At 44.7% G+C, this 18698-nt stretch overlaps 1 pseudogene; it reads left to right on the top strand.

The window, feature by feature from the left end:
• The first annotated feature begins 242 nt into the window (after positions 1-242).
• Positions 243-18698, top strand: part of LOC129819933 (leucine-rich repeat-containing protein 75A-like) — a 32912-nt pseudogene continuing 14456 nt past the window's right edge.

Below are 18698 nucleotides of genomic sequence, written 5' to 3'. Positions count from 1 at the left end.
TCTCTATATCTTCTCCCCCAACCTGTCTGAATGAGATTAATTCAGTTTCGCATATGCCCTTCAATTGCCATTTCGATTTACATGAGGTCTGGCTAGAATATTTTCCACCAATTGTCTGTTCTATGGATTATCTGCATGCGCTTGAATCTGAGACCGCTCGAGGAAATCAAGCGCATCCTTTATTTCTGCAGGTCAAGTGACTTGTAGCCTATATTTTATGCTTCACTGCGATGTGTGGAGCTACGTCTGCCTGGTTATTTGTATGCAGCAGGCTAACCTATGGACTGGATACTTGCATTAGGTATCTTTATTTTTTGCCATCTTGAGCAATAGGTCTATTGTATTTGCGCAGCGCGAACTTTTTTGTGCATGCACATTCACCAAATGTGCTGTTTTTAGTTTTTCTAATGATGCGTTGCTCGTTCGCTTTGTCGTCCCTCGTGCTACGGGAGGTTGAGTGAGTAGCAAATTTTACAGATTAATAGACGTCATTCACGATTTGGGAACTCCGTTTACGACGCACGATGGGGACTAAACAGACGAAGGGAGCCGCGTCGGACTCCGGGGGGTCATGCTCACTGCTTGGAGACGGACGCAGAGCGCATACAGGCGGCGGTGGTAGTCTGGGGACGCACGGGGCTCCTCCACCCTACCATAGACGCGTCAGTATGATCCAGGGGGTGTTGGTGATGGCTAGTGACGGGAGTCAAGAGGACGCGACCGAGCTGCTGAAGACACTCCGACAGGTGAGTTGTGTTGGGGTATGTGAGGGCTTGTGTGTGTGTATGTGTGAGAGAGAGAGAGAGAGGAGGGGGGGTGTATCAAAAAATCATGTAGGTATAGGGCCTATTCTCACACACAGGATGTTTGTGACACTCATAACTCATTGCTGTAGGTGCTTGATTTAGTGAAAATCTGTATGAGGTCCCATGCACGTGACTCAGCTGGGACCCCTGGGAGGTTGTTGCTACTTGGACTTTAAATTAGTGGAAGGTGCTGTTTAGCTAATTTACAATGTTAACTCCCTATATGTGGGTCTCTCAAGTACGCCTACATATCCAGTGGTGTAATTATTGTTTCATACAATAATACGCAAAGAGTGTGTGTAGTTCTGTATGCCAATATTTATATACTATTCTCCTTGGTTGTTACAGAAATATACTACTCTATTTGCACACACCTGTACCGTTCCTGGGTCTTATTCTTTAGTGCACACTGTAGCAAAACATTTTTACAATGGCAAACAAGTGCTTCTTATGTTCAGGTACACCCTCCCCATTCCAGACCATTTGCTTCCATTTCGTTCCTAGTGAATATGTCGGTCCATGTCTTACTCTGCCCAGTATCCACTGCATCATGTTTTCCTTTTGCTTTGTTGTCCCATGATGTCCGGTGTATTTTCATGCTAATGTTAGCAGGCTAGCGCGGGCCAGTTGTAGAGCAGAACAGAGGCGTCGTTCTCTTTCAAATGGAGAATCCATTATGACGTGAATGCTATTTGTCCCCCCTGACATCCCTGTGCTAATCACTGGCTGTGTCCCAAATGGCACCGTATTCTCTATATATTGTACTACTTTTGACCTGGGCCCATAAGGTAGTGCTCTAAAGTAATGCACTATATAGGGTACCATTTGGGACGGTACGTTTGTTGGAGCTGGACAGTCATTTTGCATTCAGATGTTCTCTCCCAGGGAAGGTAAATCAGTAGGCTACATCGAGGGACAGTTTCCCGGACACAGATTAAGCATAGTCGTGGAATAAGAAACACTTTTGATGGATAATCTGCATTTGGCATGTTTTTCAGTCCTTGACTAGCCTTCATTTGTGTCTGGGAAACCAGCCCATGAAGTTGTCTTTTGGGTATTGAACCTGCAACTTTACGTAGTGTAGTACAGAGTAGAAGTTTATGGAACAGAGTGAGTTGCGTCCCTGTCCTCTACACATGGTAAGACGCAAACTTTGAACCCTGTCCAGTACGGCAGCAGGTAGCCTAGCGGTTGGTGTGTTGGGCCAGTAACCCTAAAGGCCACTAGTTCGAATTTCTGACCCAACAAGGTGAAAAATCTGTTGTGACCTTGAGCGAGGCACTTAACTTTAATTGCTCCTGGGTTGCTGTTGATAATGGTTGTTTTAGGGAGAGTGGTATATGCAAAAAACACATTTCCAATACGTGTGAAATAGGACAAATATAAGCATACACCAAATTACAGCATCACTAAAGTCAACTGTGCTACTGACAGAGCAAGAAGCTGGCTTGTCACTCCGTGAGCGACAGTTGGTGGGTGACGTCACTGCACAATGTTGTGTGTGTGTATGTATGTGTGTGTGTGCTGCATGATCACCATACCACACCATTGACATCAATGTATGACTAAGTGAAAGCTTAAGTGGAAGTTAGGATTCGCCCCAAGTGAATTCAATGTAATCAGTCAATCCCCCTTTCCCCTGGCTGTAGGATCTAGGCATGGAGTCCACGTCTCTGGACGATGTTCTGTAACGCTACGCCAGCTTCAGGAACCTGGCGGATCCTATCACCCACGACCTCATCATCAGCCTGGCCAGATGTGTGACCTGCCCCAAGATGGTGGGACCATCTCGCTCTCTCTCTCTCTCTCTCGTGGACACAATCTCTCTTTTTTTCTCTCTCAGTCTCTCTCCCACAGACACAATCTCTCTATCTCACTCACTCCTCACACACTTTTCTCTTCAGCATTGGTGTGTAACTTACGTTCGCTAAAGTCTGTCAGGGTAATTACATTTGGATGAGTGTTTGAATAGCATTAATTAAATAGTGTGTGTGACTGCATTCATGTGTTGCATGCGCTTGTGTGTTTGTGCGTGTGTGTTTGTGCGTGTGTGTGTTTGTGTCTGGATACAAGCATAGGGGAAGTTCCCATCTCCAATTTATTAATTTTGAAGTGGATATGGCTGGGGCAGAGATTGAAATGTGCTCACCGCGATGCTTGAGGGCTCAGTGACTCACTCGCCCACCCACTCACTCACTGGCAGAAACGATACATGATTAAGGCGAGCCGAGAGAAATTGACCATAGAGATGTTTGTCCTTTATTTGTTACTTGTTCTAAGAGTGGTCACCAGGAGCTATTTAGAAAATATCCTCCAGTTGAATAGTCCAAGTTGACAAGCCATAGAGGGTTGGGGTCAGACATACACACTCACAGAGACTGAACTATATATAGAGACCGACTGCCTGAGGAACACTCTCGCTCACTCTCTTTCATATGCACTCACACAAACACATAGGAAGGGTATGAAATTGCTTTCTTATGCCAGAAATAACATTGTTTGACAACATTCATTTTGTTTATCAAAGTATTCATTGTTCGTTACCTTTTGTATATGTGTGTGGTACCTTCCATTGCAGTTGTTGCCAATGTGACTCGTGTCTTTGTGTTGGTGTGTTGCTGTGCCCATTCATTTTGCCACTGTGGTTTTGCTTTCATTGGTTTGTTTTGATAATCACCACTTGAATGGAGCAGGGAGAGAGGGGGTGGGTTTGATGATGCTACAGAGATGGGGCCTTGCAGCTAACCTCTGTTGCGCTGAGGCGCACACATACAGGCACGTGTGAACACCCAAACACATTCATAACCTCTGTCTTTGCACCTGCCCCTCCCCCCCCTTCTCTCTCACTCTTTCTCTGACACACACACACACACACACACACACAGACACAGAGATAGAGAGAGCTAACCCCCATCTGAGTGAGATGAGCCATTCACCCTAGCGCTTTAAGTGGAGTAGCAAGGCTGTTGTTGATGCTGGAGATAATGAACCACACACACACACACAGACCTACTGTATAAATGACTGAATGTGTGTAGCTGTAGCTGCTTGTCTTCAGGATGGCAGCTTAACCTCTCTTGGGTACGTGAGACATTAGCGTCCCACCTCTTCAACAGCCAGTGAAACTGCTGGGCGCCAAATTCAAATACAGAAATACTCATTATAAAAATTCAAAAAACAAAACATATTTTACATATGTTTAAAAATTAACTGCTTGTGAATCCAACCATGGTGTCAGATTTTAAAAATGCTTTACGGCGAAAGCATACATTACGATTATGAGAACATAGCCCACTAGACAAATCATTACAAACAGTAGCCAGCCAGGTAGAACAGTTACACAATTTAGAAATAGAGATAAAATGAATCCCTTACCTTTGATGATCTACATATGGTTGCACTCAGCAGACATTAATTTACTCAATAAATTTTATTTTTGTTCGATAAAGTCTCTTTATACCCAAAAACCTCAGTTTTGTTCGCACGTTTTCTTAAGTAATCCACAGGCTCAAACTCAGTAAAAACAGGAAGACAAAAAAATCCAAATTGTATCCGTAAAGTTCATAGAAACATGTCAAACGATGTTAATATTCAAACCTCAGGTTGTTTTTAGCCAAAATAATCAATAATATTTCAACCAGACAATAACGTTGTCAATATAAAATGTAAACAAGAAACGCACTCTCTCGGTCTTGCGCAGGAAATAGCTCTGACACGGCAGGGTCCACTCATTCAGACTGCTCTTACTTCTTCATTTTTCAGAATACAAGCCTGAAACATTTTCTGAAGACTGTTGACATCTAGTGGGAGGCATAGAAACTGCATTTTGAGTCCTAAGTCAATGGATACTGTATTGGCATTGAATAGAAAACTACAAAACCAACAAAAAAACTACTTCCTGAATGGATTTTTCTCAGGTTTTTGCCTGCCAAATCAGTTCTGTTATACTCACAGACACTATTTTAACAGTTCTGGAAACTTTAGAGTTTTCTATCCAAATCCACCAGTTATATGCATATCATATATTCTGGGCCCGAGATGCAGACAGTTTAATTTGGGCATGCATTTCATCCAAAATTCCGAATGCTGCCCCCTGCCCTAGAGAAGTTAACAGAATCAAGATATTAATTCAGAAAACCTTCCATAAAAACCACAAGAAAACATTAGTAACGTTCAAAGAACATCCTGAGAATGTTATTTAAAAACATACACAGTACCTTCAGGAAGTATTCATACCCCTTGACTTATTCCACATTTTATGTTACAGCCTAAATTCAAAATTGATTAAATTGGGGGGGGTTCTCACCCTTCTACACGCAATACCCTACAATGACAAATTGAAAACATGTTTTCACACACCTGAGTCAGTGTTTTTCAAGCTCTGTCAAATTGGTTGTGATTATTGCTAGACCATATTCAGGTCTTGCCGTAGATTTAAGTCAAAACTGTAACTCGGCCCCTCAGGAACATTCACTGTGTTCTTGGTAAGCAACTCCACTGTAGATCTGGCCTTGTGTTTTAGGTTATTATCCTGCTGAAAGGGGACTTCATCTCCCAGTGTCTGGTAGAAAGCAGACAACCAGGTTTTCCTCTAGGATTTTGCCTGTGCTTAGCTCCATTCTGTTTCTTTTTTTATCCTGAAAAACTCCCCAGTCCTTAACAATTACAAGCATACCCATAACATGATGCAGCTACACTATGCTTGAAATATATGGAGAGTGGTACTCAGTAATGTCACGTGTGCTCCCTCTCCGGCCTCTAGGTCACCAGACTGCTCGTTATGGTGCACACCTGTCACCATCGTTACGCACATCATCAGACTCACCTGGACTCCATCACTTCCCTCAGGTTCCCGCGCTTCAGCAGGGGGGACCGGTCCGCTCCTGATCCCCGTGTTCGTCTCCTTTGTCGGCGTCCGGCGGCTGGAGCCGCGCATTGGGGAGGGGTATTGTCACGTATTCTGCCTCTAGGTCATCAGGCTGCTGATTATCCCGCACACCTGACACCATCGTCAAGCGCACCAGCGCCTCATGACACTCACCTGAACTCCATCTCCTTGATTATCTTCCCTATATCTGTCACTACCCTTGGTTCTTTCCTCAGGTGTTGACTCTGTTTCATGTCGGTGCGTTGTTTGTTTTGTTTATTTGATTATTATAACACTCACTCCCTGTACTTGCTTCCTGACTCTCAGCGCACTCATTACCAGTAATGTGTTTTATTGGATTTGCCCCAAACATAACACTTTATTCAGGACAAAATGTTAATTGTTTTGCCAGATTTTTTGCAGTATTACTTAAGTGCCTTGTTGCAAACAAAATGCATGTTTGGGAATATTTGTTTTCTGCACAAGCTTCCTTCTTTTCACTCTGTCAATTAGGTTAGTATTGTAGAGAAACTGCAATGTTGTTGATCCAGCCTCAGTTTTTTCCTATCACAGCCATTCAATTCTAACTATTCTAAAGTCACCATCGGCCTCATGGTGAATTTGAACTTTGTAACTGTTTTAAAGACACCATTGGCCTCATGCTGAAATCCCTGAGCGGTTTCCTTCCTCTCTGGCAACTGAGTTAGGAAGGATACCTGTATCTTTGTACTGACTGGGTGTATAGATACACCATCCAAAGTGTAATTAATAACTTCATGCTGAAAGGGATATTTTTACCCATATACCAATAGGTGCACTTCTTTGCGAGGCATTGGAAAACCTCCCTGGTCTTTGTAGTTGAATCTGTGTTAAAAATGCACTGCTTGACTTTGTAACATTACAGATCATTGTAGATGTAGGGTACAGAGATGAGGTAGTCATTCAAAAATAATTATTGCACACAGAGTGAGTTCATGCAACTTGTGACTTGTTAAGCATATGTTTACTCCTGAACTTATTTAGGCTTGCCATAACAAATGGGTTGATTATTCCACTTTCACATTATGTGGTATTGTGTGTAGGCTGGTGACAAATCTAAATGTAATCAATTTTGAATTCAGGCTGTAACACAACAAAATGTGCAAAAAGTCAAGGGTTGTGAATACTTTCTGAAGGCACTGTACATTCTGTTCTCAGCGTCAACAAAACTCTCTATCTTCTATCGTGTTAGGTGTGTTGGCAGCGCCCACTAATCTTAACGTGTGATTTGTTTCCTTTGTAATGGGATCTGTTGGAATAGACTAAAATGAACAGCTTTGAGTTAAAAAACATGGCATGCTAGCTCCATCCTGGTGGCACAGTGGACTAATTCCAGGGATAGAGAACAGAAGATCATACTTCTAATATCACTGATGCCATGCCACAAAAAAGAAAATGTGTTCGCATGATTAATGCCTAAGCAAATTAATTTCCATGTCTTATCTGTGCCTGGATTTCAAAACAGTAAACCTAAGCTAGTACTGTTATTAAGTCTTATTGAAACGTTCAGTGAAAGTTAAGGAAGTTATTCATTGACATCCGGTTTGGAGCGAGCGGTCGCATTTGCATTCGCTCTGCAGGTAGTATAACTTTTCATTACATTTCATTATAGTACAACGGTTTAATTTGTCCAACCTTAGCAATTTCTTCTTAACTAGCTACATAGCCGTCTGTGTATCAAAGATAATTGCGTAATTATCGTATTTCGTCGTCTATCGTAGTCCACACTGCTATCTGCCCAGCAGCTAGCAAACGTCCACCGTCTACCGAATAGTAGTATAACTTTTCATTACATTTCATTATAGTACAACGGTCTGATTTTCATTTTCATTACAGTACAACGGTTTGATTTGTTTGATCTTAGCTAGCTACATAGCCGTCTTTGTATCAAACATAATTGCGTAGTTATTGAGGTTCGCTAGCCAGCTATTTCCGTCCTAACGTAACGCAACGTAGCCAACACTGCTAGCTAGCCAGCTTGCCACCGAATAGCAGCATTGTAGAAACGAGTGCATTACAACGGAACGACTTGATTAGTGTAGTGTTAGCTGGCTACACAGTTGTCTTTGCTATCTTTGATTTGTTTGATCTTAGCTAGCTACTTAGCTGGCTACATAGCCGTCTTTGTATCAAAGATAATTGTGTAGTTATCGAGGTTCGCTGAGGTTCGCTAGCCAGGTATTCTCGTCCTAACGTAACGTAAGGTAGTCAACCCTGCTAGCTAGCCAGCTAGCCACCGATTAGCAGCACTGTAGAAACGATTACATTACAACGGAACGACTTGATTTGTGTAGTGTTAGCTAGCTACATAGTTTTCTTTGCTAGCTTTGTATCTAAGATAATTGTGTAGCTTTGAGTAATTATCGGTTAGCTAGCCAGCTATTTTCGCCTGCCGCGCTGCCGTCCTCCTACCTAGCCAACACTGCTAGCTAACACTGCTAGCTAGCCAACTTCTACCGAATAGCAGCACTGTAGAAACTTACATTGCAACGGAACGACTTGATTAGCGTAGTGTTAGCTAGTTGTCTTTGCTGTCCTTGTATCCATGATAATTGTGTAGTTTAGAGAAATTTAGAGAAATTGTCGAGGTCACCTAGCCAGCTTCACTTTCAACAACGCAGCTACTGCTAGCCAGGCTACTTCACCAGCCAGCAGTACTATATCATTTTAGTCAATAAGATCTTTTATTTTATTTATTTTTTTTGCAACGTAAGCTTAACTTTCTGAACATTCGAGACGTGTAGCCCACTTGTCATTCTAATCTCCTTTGCTTTAGCGTAGCCTCTTCTGTAGCCTGTCAACTATGTGTCTGTCTATCCCTGTTCTCTCCTCTCTGCACAGACCATACAAACGCTTCACACCGCGTGGCCGCGCCCACCCTAACCTTGTGGTCCCAGCCCGCACGACCCACGTGGAGTTCCAGGTCTCCGGTAGCCTCTGGAACTGCCGATCCGCGGCCAACAAGGCAGAGCTCATCTCAGCCTATGCGTCCCTCCAGTCCCTCGACTTCTTGGCACTGACGGAAACATGGCTCACCACAGATAACACTGCTACTCCTACTGCTCTCTCTTCGTCTGCCCACGCGTTCTCGCACACCCCGAGAGCTTCTGGTCAGCGGGGTGGTGGCACCGGGATCCTCATCTCTCCCAAGTGGTCATTCTCTCTTTCTCCCCTTACCCATCTGTCTATCGCCTCCTTTGAATTCCATGCTGTCACAGTTACCAGCCCTTTCAAGCTTAACATCCTTATCATTTATCGCCCTCCAGGTTCCCTTGGAGAGTTCATCAATGAGCTTGATGCCTTGATAAGCTCCTTTCCTGAGGACGGCTCACCTCTCACAGTTCTGGGTGACTTTAACCTCCTCATGTCTACCTTTGACTCATTCCTCTCTGCCTCCTTCTTTCCACTCCTCTCCTCTTTTGACCTCACCCTCTCACCTTCCCCCCTACTCACAAGGCAGGCAATACGCTTGACCTCATCTTTACTAGATGCTGTTCTTCCACTAACCTCATTGCAACTCCCCTCCAAGTCTCCGACCACTACCTTGTATCCTTTTCCCTCTCGCTCTCATCCAACACTTCCCACACTGCCCCTACTCGGATGGTATCGCGCCGTCCCAACCTTCGCTCTCTCTCCCCCGCTACTCTCTCCTCTTCCATCCTATCATCTCTTCCCTCTGCCCAAACCTTCTCCAACCTATCTCCTGATTCTGCCTCCTCAACCCTCCTCTCCTCCCTTTCTGCATCCTTTGACTCTCTATGTCCCCTATCCTCCAGGCCGGCTCGGTCCTCCCCTCCCGCTCCGTGGCTCGACGACTCATTGCGAGCTCACAGAACAGGGCTCCGGGCAGCCGAGCGGAAATGGAGGAAAACTCGCCTCCCTGCGGACCTGGCATCCTTTCACTCCCTCCTCTCTACATTTTCCTCTTCTGTCTCTGCTGCTAAAGCCACTTTCTACCACTCTAAATTCCTAGCATCTGCCTCTAACCCTAGGAAGCTCTTTGCCACCTTCTCCTCCCTCCTGAATCCTCCTCCCCCTCCTCCCTCTCTGCAGACGACTTCGTCAACCATTTTGAAAAGAAGGTCGACGACATCCGATCCTCGTTTGCTAAGTCAAACGACACCGCTGGTTCTGCTCACACTGCCCTACCCTGTGCTTTGACCTCTTTCTCCCCTCTCTCTCCAGATGAAATCTCGCGTCTTGTGACGGCCGGCCGCCCAACAACCTGCCCGCTTGACCCTATCCCCTCCTCTCTTCTCCAGACCATTTCCGGAGACCTTCTCCCTTACCTCACCTCGCTCATCAACTCATCCCTGACCGCTGGCTACGTCCCTTCCGTCTTCAAGAGAGCGAGAGTTGCACCCCTTCTGAAAAAACCTACACTCGATCCCTCCGATGTCAACAACTACAGACCAGTATCCCTTCTTTCTTTTCTCTCCAAAACTCTTGAACGTGCCGTCCTTGGCCAGCTCTCCTGCTATCTCTCTCAGAATGACCTTCTTGATCCAAATCAGTCAGGTTTCAAGACTAGTCACTCAACTGAGACTGCTCTTCTCTGTATCACGGAGGCGCTCCGCACTGCTAAAGCTAACTCTCTCTCCTCTGCTCTCATCCTTCTAGACCTATCGGCTGCCTTCGATACTGTGAACCATCAGATCCTCCTCTCCACCCTCTCCGAGTTGGGCATCTCCGGCGCGGCCCACGCTTGGATTGCGTCCTACCTGACAGGTCGCTCCTACCAGGTGGCGTGGCGAGAATCTGTCTCCTCACCACGCGCTCTCACCACTGGTGTCCCCCAGGGCTCTGTTCTAGGCCCTCTCCTATTCTCGCTATACACCAAGTCACTTGGCTCTGTCATAACCTCACATGGTCTCTCCTATCATTGCTATGCAGACGACACACAATTAATCTTCTCCTTTCCCCCTTCTGATGACCAGGTGGCGAATCGCATCTCTGCATGTCTGGCAGACATATCAGTGTGGATGACGGATCACCACCTCAAGCTGAACCTCGGCAAGACGGAGCTGCTCTTCCTCCCGGGGAAGGACTGCCCGTTCCATGATCTCGCCATCACGGTTGACAACTCCATTGTGTCCTCCTCCCAGAGCGCTAAGAACCTTGGCGTGGTCCTGGACAACACCCTGTCGTTCTCAACTAACATCAAGGCGGTGGCCCGTTCCTGTAGGTTCATGCTCTACAACATCCGCAGAGTACGACCCTGCCTCACACAGGAAGCGGCGCAGGTCCTAATCCAGGCACTTGTCATCTCCCGTCTGGATTACTGCAACTCGCTGTTGGCTGGGCTCCCTGCCTGTGCCATCAAACCCCTACAACTCATCCAGAACGCCGCAGCCCGTCTGGTGTTCAACCTTCCCAAGTTCTCTCACGTCACCCCGCTCCTCCGCTCTCTCCACTGGCTTCCAGTTGAAGCTCGCATCCGCTACAAGACCATGGTGCTTGCCTACGGAGCTGTGAGGGGAACGGCACCTCCGTACCTTCAGGCTCTGATCAGGCCCTACACCCAAACAAGGGCACTGCGTTCATCCACCTCTGGCCTGCTCGCCTCCCTACCACTGAGGAAGTACAGTTCCCGCTCAGCCCAGTCAAAACTGTTCGCTGCTCTGGCACCCCAATGGTGGAACAAACTCCCTCACGACGCCAGGACAGCGGAGTCAATCACCACCTTCCGGAGACACCTGAAACCCCACCTCTTCAAGGAATACCTAGGATAGGATAAAGCAATCCTTCTGCCCCCCCCCCCCCCCCTTAAAAGATTTAGATGCACTATTGTAAAGTGGCTGTTCCACTGGATGTCATTAGGTGAATGCACCAATTTGTAAGTCGCTCTGGATAAGAGCGTCTGCTAAATGACTTAAATGTAAATGTAAATGTTATTCAAAAACCTCAACTTATAAATTCTCTTCTCAGAATGTTAATTAAACCAGAGTAAAATGTTCACAGAACTTCCCTGCAACCTAAAAATGTATGTTCCCAGAATAGGTGAAATTTTCACTTCTGTTCTCAGAATGTTTAAAAAAACATTGTTTTACCAGTCAGGAAACGTATGGCTTTGTTCTCCGAACCAATCGGAAACCAAAGAGTTACGTTCCCAGAACTTCCAAGGAACCAAATGTGCTAGCTGGGCTGTGTAAATCCTCTTCAGAACCAGTCAAGACAGGGGAGTGCCTCAGGGATCAATACAGGCCCAGTCAATATATGCTCTGGCAGCAGACATGGAAAGAAAACATGCTGGGCTACAAGTCAAGGCTGTTATGAAAAGGAAGGTCCAATAACATCACTCACTCTCATTCGCTGGTCGTGGAAATTACCTCCAGGGACACCTGAAGTCAATCTTAGATGAATCAATGTTTATTAACAGCAAGCTGGAGAGGTCAGTCAAACATGGATACATAAAGTACCAGTCTGAAGTGAGCTCTGTCGGGGAGTCCCGTTAGTTCTCTTATACAGTATATTGCTTAAACATACAAGTTATATTTGCATGGTTCAATGGTTGGTTCCTGCATGTGTCTGGCAGCATCATTTCAACATATAAAACATAATCTGGGCATTCTGCCAAATGGTCCTAAGGAGGGGGTCATGCCCCCCCCCCCCCCCCCCATATCTTTACCAAGCACAGACAGGAACCAAGTATTATATATGACACAAAAGACAAAAGTCTCTTCACACAATAACATTTTCCATCACATGCTCTGACACACTTCTGAATGTTCTCTCTGCCTCTTTCTTTCTTTTCCTTCTCAGGAACGGGATTCCCTGGGTGCTATGGAGAAGGTGTGTCATCAGTTGATGTAACACCTGAGCCCTCACTCCAAGTGGCGAAGGCAGGGGCTCCTGAAGAGCAAGCCTCAGCCCAGGTGAGGCCACTGCCCCTACGACAGAACACCTGCACTCATCACACACATGCATGCACTCATTCACGAATCCACTTACTCACGCAGGCACACACACACACACACACGTTTGACTGACTGTGTCATTAGTCTGGTTATAGGCATTGCCTCAATTGATCCTTTCTACCAATGGGGAGCTCAGAGACAGATAAGACAATAGCTCTTCACAGGTTAATGGATCATCACTTTACCTCCGCCACACAGGTGGGGAACACACTCACTAATACTTCTTCCCACTCAAACACCTCTGTGCGTCTCAAATGTCACCCGATTCCCTACATATTGCACTACTTTTGACCAAGGCCCATGAGGTTCTGGTCAAAAGTAGTGTGGTCAAAGTTAGTGCACTATACTGTTTAGGGAATATGATGCTATTTGGGACGCACACCTAGTACAGTGTCAACTGCAAACACACGCATGCAAGAATGTTTATAGGTAATATTGTACACATTAGCAGCTAAAAGCTGAATTGTGGTACACCAACTCACTATCACAAAATATTGTGAAAAAAAAATTGTGACAGAGAGACACGCAGAAAAAAATGGCCACCACACTATTCTTATACAGTGTATTTCAATCACAGATGAAGGCAGTAGGTTACTTAAGACAGAAACAATAGTAGGGAGGTTGGTCAGTCAGGGAGGATGGGTGGGCATTTAGCAGGAAGGTCTAGCAACCCAAAAGTTTGAATCACATGATGCACAACTTTGGCATTTTAGCAATTTTGCAACTACTTACAACTTTTTAACTATTTTGCTAGCATGTTAGCTAACCCTAACCCAGGGCTTCCCAAACTTTTTTGTTCCATAACCCCATCTGAAAATGTTTGCGACCCCAACTATGTGAAAAAAAAACTGTCATTATGTAATCTCCACATAGTTTTGCACAGTGGATGGGATTTAATGGAGATTACAATCGAAGTTACCTGCTGCAGTATATCTCAGTATATCTATCTAGTTCTGTGCTCAGCTCTTTTGCCGCCAATTGCTCTCAGTGTATAATACAATGCGTCCATATGGCAGAGGGAGACACATTCATAACTAGAGTGCACAGGCCTGCCTGCCATCCTGCCATAGATGGAGCCCCATCTGTGCAAAAGTCCACTATTCAATTCCATGAAATCTGTTTTTCGTCATTATAGCCATGCAGCACATTGAACGTTTCATGCTCGGGAATCGTGAGACGGAGCTATTTTGGGGGAGGAAAAAACGTATTCTGATTGTCTTATCTCTAACCCTAAACCCTAGCCTTGGAATTAGAATTATTTATGAAGAATATTGCGTACTGGACACATGCCTTATAAGGAAATTATTGGGCAGAATTTTTTTTTTCTTTTCGTGTGCCTGTCACAAATTTCAAATAAGTAATTTGTGTCTATTTCACAATTTGTGATAATGTGTTGGGTACACAGAAGAAAATAGGAAAAAATGAGATAAAGAAGAGCGATGAAATCTCTAGCCAGCTTTAGAGGGTTCCTTCACAACAGAGAAAAGTGTGTGTGTGACTGTGTACTGCCATGTTGGGGGCAGAAGGAGGTCAGAGACCCACATGTTCTGGAACACTCTCTTTCTCTCTCTCCGTCTCCCTTGCCATCACCCCTAAAAATTCCTCTCATTCTTTGCTATTGTTACGGGGGAATAAGCTGGAAGGAATGCGAAAGGCTTGTACTACTGTACTAATGCGATTAGCTTCAATGCGACTCTCTCTCTCCTGGCTGCTTCTGTATGTTCGTGTTCGCGCCCGTCTCCCTCTTCCCCGGCACATGGCGCTAGCACTTAACCCCAGGCTTAGTGCAGCCACCGCATTGTTTGGATGCCTCTGCAACTGGGAGATACTCGTTTGTTGTGCTAATGGTAGGGCTTGATATACTCTAAGGGATTCCAGATGCTAGCAGCACCTTTTTACAGTAACTATTGTGCAGAAAGACGTGTGGGTGTTGCGCGTGCTAATGCTAGTGCATGATATCCTGAAAGCGATTCCGGCTGCCAGTTGTACCTATATGGTGCAGAAAATGTCTCCTTTCTAATCCAAGTACCCTCACAATACCTACTCACAGTCTCTATATCGGGGATGAATTCATGGGATGTTCCGCAGCTTGCGAAGTCAATGATGGAATGAAAAGCCAATCAAGGGCTCTTATGGAGGGATTTGTACTGTTAGTGTACAAACCATTAGACTGACCAGGTGAAACCAGGTGAGAGCGATGATCCCTTATTGATGTCACTTGTTAAATCCACTTCAATCAGTGTAGATGAAGCGGAGGAGACCGGTTAAAGAAGGATTTTTAAGTCTTGAGACAATTGAGACATGGATTGTGTATGTGTGCCATTCAGAGGGTGAAGGGGCAAGACAACATATGTAAGTGCTTTTGAACAGGATATGGTAGTAGGTGCATGGGCCCTCAGATCCTCAAAAAGTTATACAGCTGCACCATCGGGAGAATCTTGACTGGCTGCATCACGTCTTCGTATGGCAACTGCTTGGCATGAGTGTACGGCCCAGTACATCACTGGGGCCAAGCTCTCTGTCATCCAGGACCTCTATACCAGGCAGTGTCAGAGGAAGGCCCTAAAAATTGTCAGACTCCAGCCACCCAAGTCACAGTCTGTTCTCTCTGCTACTGCACGGCAAGCGGTACCAGAGCACCAAGTCTGGGACCAAAAGGCTCCTGAACAGCTTCTACCACAAAGTCAGAATACTGTTGAACAGTTCATTAAATTGCTACGCAGACTTTCTGCTTTTCACCCCTACCTACATGTACATATTACCTCAATCAATCACCCCAACTACCTCATACCCTAGTACACTGATTAGGTACCTGTACTCTTTGTATGTAGCCTGTATATAGCCTCGTCATTGTTCTTTTATTGTGTTACTATATTATTTGTATCTATTATATGTCATACTTTTTAACTGCATTGTTGGGTAAGGGCTCGTAAGTAAGCATTTCACGGTAAAGTCGACACTTGTTGTATTCGGCGCATGTGACAAATACAATTTTATTTTATTTGCCAGGCGCACCGGTATGAGTGTGTCAAGAACTGCAACGCTGCTGGGTTTTTCACACTGAACAGTTTCCTGTGTGTATCAAGACTGGTCCACCACCCAAAGGACATCCAGCCAACTTGACACAACTGTGGGAAGCATTGGAGTCAATATGGGGCTGAATCCCTGCGGGACGCTTTCGACACCTTGCAGAGTCCATGCCCCGTTGAATTGAGGCTGTTCTGATGGCAAAAGAGGGTGCAACTCAATATTAGGAATGTGTTCCTAATGCTTTGTACACTCAGTGTATGCCCCAATTCTCTCATACACCTGTAGTCTACTATGTTCCACAAAACTGTGTTATCCTGTTGAGCTAAAGCCTATGCATTCGCTTGGGAAGCCAACGCATGTTTTCAGGTCTCAGGCAAGGTTACTTACCACCGAGCATGGTTCAGAACCACCTCTGTTACACTTACAAACGCATACTACCGTATTAGGATGATACAAACATACTTTCTACTACAGTGGCAGGGGACCCAATGTAAATTCAGACCAATCACTACCTTTCTGCTTGTGGTGATGTAAAGGTTGGCCCTAACCTCAGATATAGGATCAGATTATCCTACCACCAAACCTAGCCGTAACTATTAGGAGGATGAAATATATCTGATTCTGGATCAACAGTGAGAGGCAACTTCTATCATCTGGAATACAGGAACGGGAACCGATCTTCTGCCCACTATGTCTGTTGGAGATGATGAGGCATTAACTTCTTTGGGGTAGGGGGCAGTATTTTCAAGTCCGGATGAAGAGCGTGACCAGAGTAAACTGCCTGCTACTCAGGCCCAGATCCTAGGATATGCATATTATTAGTAGATCTGGATAGAAAACACTCTGAAGTTTCTAAAACTGTTTGAATGATGTCTGTGAGTATAACAGACCTCATATGGCAGGCAAAAACCGGAGAAAAAATCCAACCAGGAAGTGGGAAATCTGAGGTTTGTAGGTTTTCAACTCTTTGCTTATCCAAGATACAGTGGAAATGGGGTCATGTTGCACTTCCCAAGGCTTCCACTAGATGTCAACAGTCTATAGAACCTTGTTTAATGCTTCTACTGTGAAGTGGGGCCGAATGAGAGGGGAATGAGTCAGAGGTCTGGCAGAATGATTTGAGCTCGTGACGCTCGTTCACGTGAGAGCGAGCTCTGTTCCATTTGCTTTTCTGAAGACAAAGGAATTCTCCGGTTGGAACATTATTGAAGATTTATGTTAAAAACATCGTTTGACATGTTTCTACGGACTGTAACGGAACTTTTTTGACTTTTCGTCCATACTTTCCGCTGGACTTCCACGTGCGTCGTGAGTTTAGATTGTGTACTGAACGCGCAAACAACAAGGTGGAATTTGGACATAAATAATGGACATTATCGAACAAAACACACATTTATTGTGGAACTGGGATTCCAGGGAGTGCATTCTGATGAAGATCATCAAAGGTAAGTGAATATTTATAATGCTATTTCTGACTTATGTTGACTCCAACATGGCGGATATCTCTTTGGGTTGATTTGTCGTCTGAGCGCCGTACTCAGATTATTGCATGGTTTGCTTTTTCTGTAAAGTTTTTTTGAAATCTGACACAGTGGTTGCATTAAGGAGAATTGGACCTAAAATTCAATGTGTAAGACTAGTATTTTCATCAACATTTATGATGAGTATTTCTGTAAATTGATGTGGCTCTCTGCAAAATCCCCGGATGTTTTGGAACTACTGAACATAACGCGCCAATGTAAACGCGATTTTTGGATATAAATATATGAACTTTTTTAATCGTTTGGTTTGCTTTCGTCATAAAGCCTAGTTGAAATCGGACACTGTGGCTGGATTTACATCAAGTGTATCTTTAAAATGGTGTAAAATACATGTATGTTTGAGGAATTTGAATTATAGGATTTCTGTTGTTTTGAATTTGGAGCCCTGCAGTTTCACTGGCTGTTGACGAGGTGAGACGCTACCGTCCCACATACCCTAGAGAGGTTAAATGAGTAAAATGCCATTTTCTAGCATTAAGCTCCGTTAAAATAAGTTCCCTGCCCCTCGTCAGGAGGCAATTAGTGCTGACACAGAGATAGGAGAGGACGGTAGGGGAGTGGTCCCTTTTTGTAACGTCTCCAGTTTTGGAACCTCTAATCATCGAGATAAAGACAAATATTAATTTCTGTTCGTTTTATTCTTCACATAACTTTGTCTGTAAATACACTGGGGTGCAAGATGACAATGTGATCTAGGGTGGGGCGGTGTCCAGATTTTTATACCGTCATACCATTCCTGTACCATACCGGCGTATACTGCTATTTCTTTCAAAGTACTATTCCCATAGCGGACACCAGCTAAAAGCTAACAAGCGCAAACAAAAACGAAGCGCAAGGACAGATAACCCAGCTCAAAGTTAATACAATTTCTTAAAAGGCTACTCAGTTTGTTACATGCACAAAACAAATAGTAGGTATTAGGGATCTTGATCCAGGAAGGGGATTGATTGTCTCTGCTGTAACCAAGAAGCTTGATCTTGCAAGCTAACCACTTAGCTAGCAAGTTAGCAAACCAAATGCACAACTGGAGCCCTGAGCTGGAGAGAATTGATTTGGCACATCTTAGATAGTTAACCAGCGGAGGCTGATGGAAGGACGGGATCATTGTAATGGTCGAAATGGAATGGTAACAAGCACAACAAACATTTGGAAATCACGTTTGACTCCATTCCATATTTTCCATTCCAGCCATTAACTCTCTTTGCGCCGACAGAGAAGGACACCTCGCTTCGTGTTATTAGGAAACTATGCAGTATTTTGATTTTTACGTATTATTTCTTACACTGTTACACCAGGAAATCTTAAGTCTTATTACATACAGCCAGGAGGAACTATTGGATATAAGAGCAACGTCAATTTACCAACATTACGACCAGGAATACGACTTTCCCGAAGCGGATCCTCTGTTTGGTCCACCACCCAGGACAATGGATCGGATCCCAGTAAGCGACCCAAAACAACGGCGCCGCAGACGGAGCGGTCTTCTGGTCAGGCTCCG

This window comes from Salvelinus fontinalis, chromosome 2 (genome assembly GCF_029448725.1).
Source record: "Salvelinus fontinalis isolate EN_2023a chromosome 2, ASM2944872v1, whole genome shotgun sequence".
NCBI lineage: Eukaryota > Metazoa > Chordata > Actinopteri > Salmoniformes > Salmonidae > Salvelinus > Salvelinus fontinalis.
The sequence above is the reverse complement of the archived record's forward strand: the minus strand, read 5'-3'. Positions and strand labels throughout refer to the sequence as shown.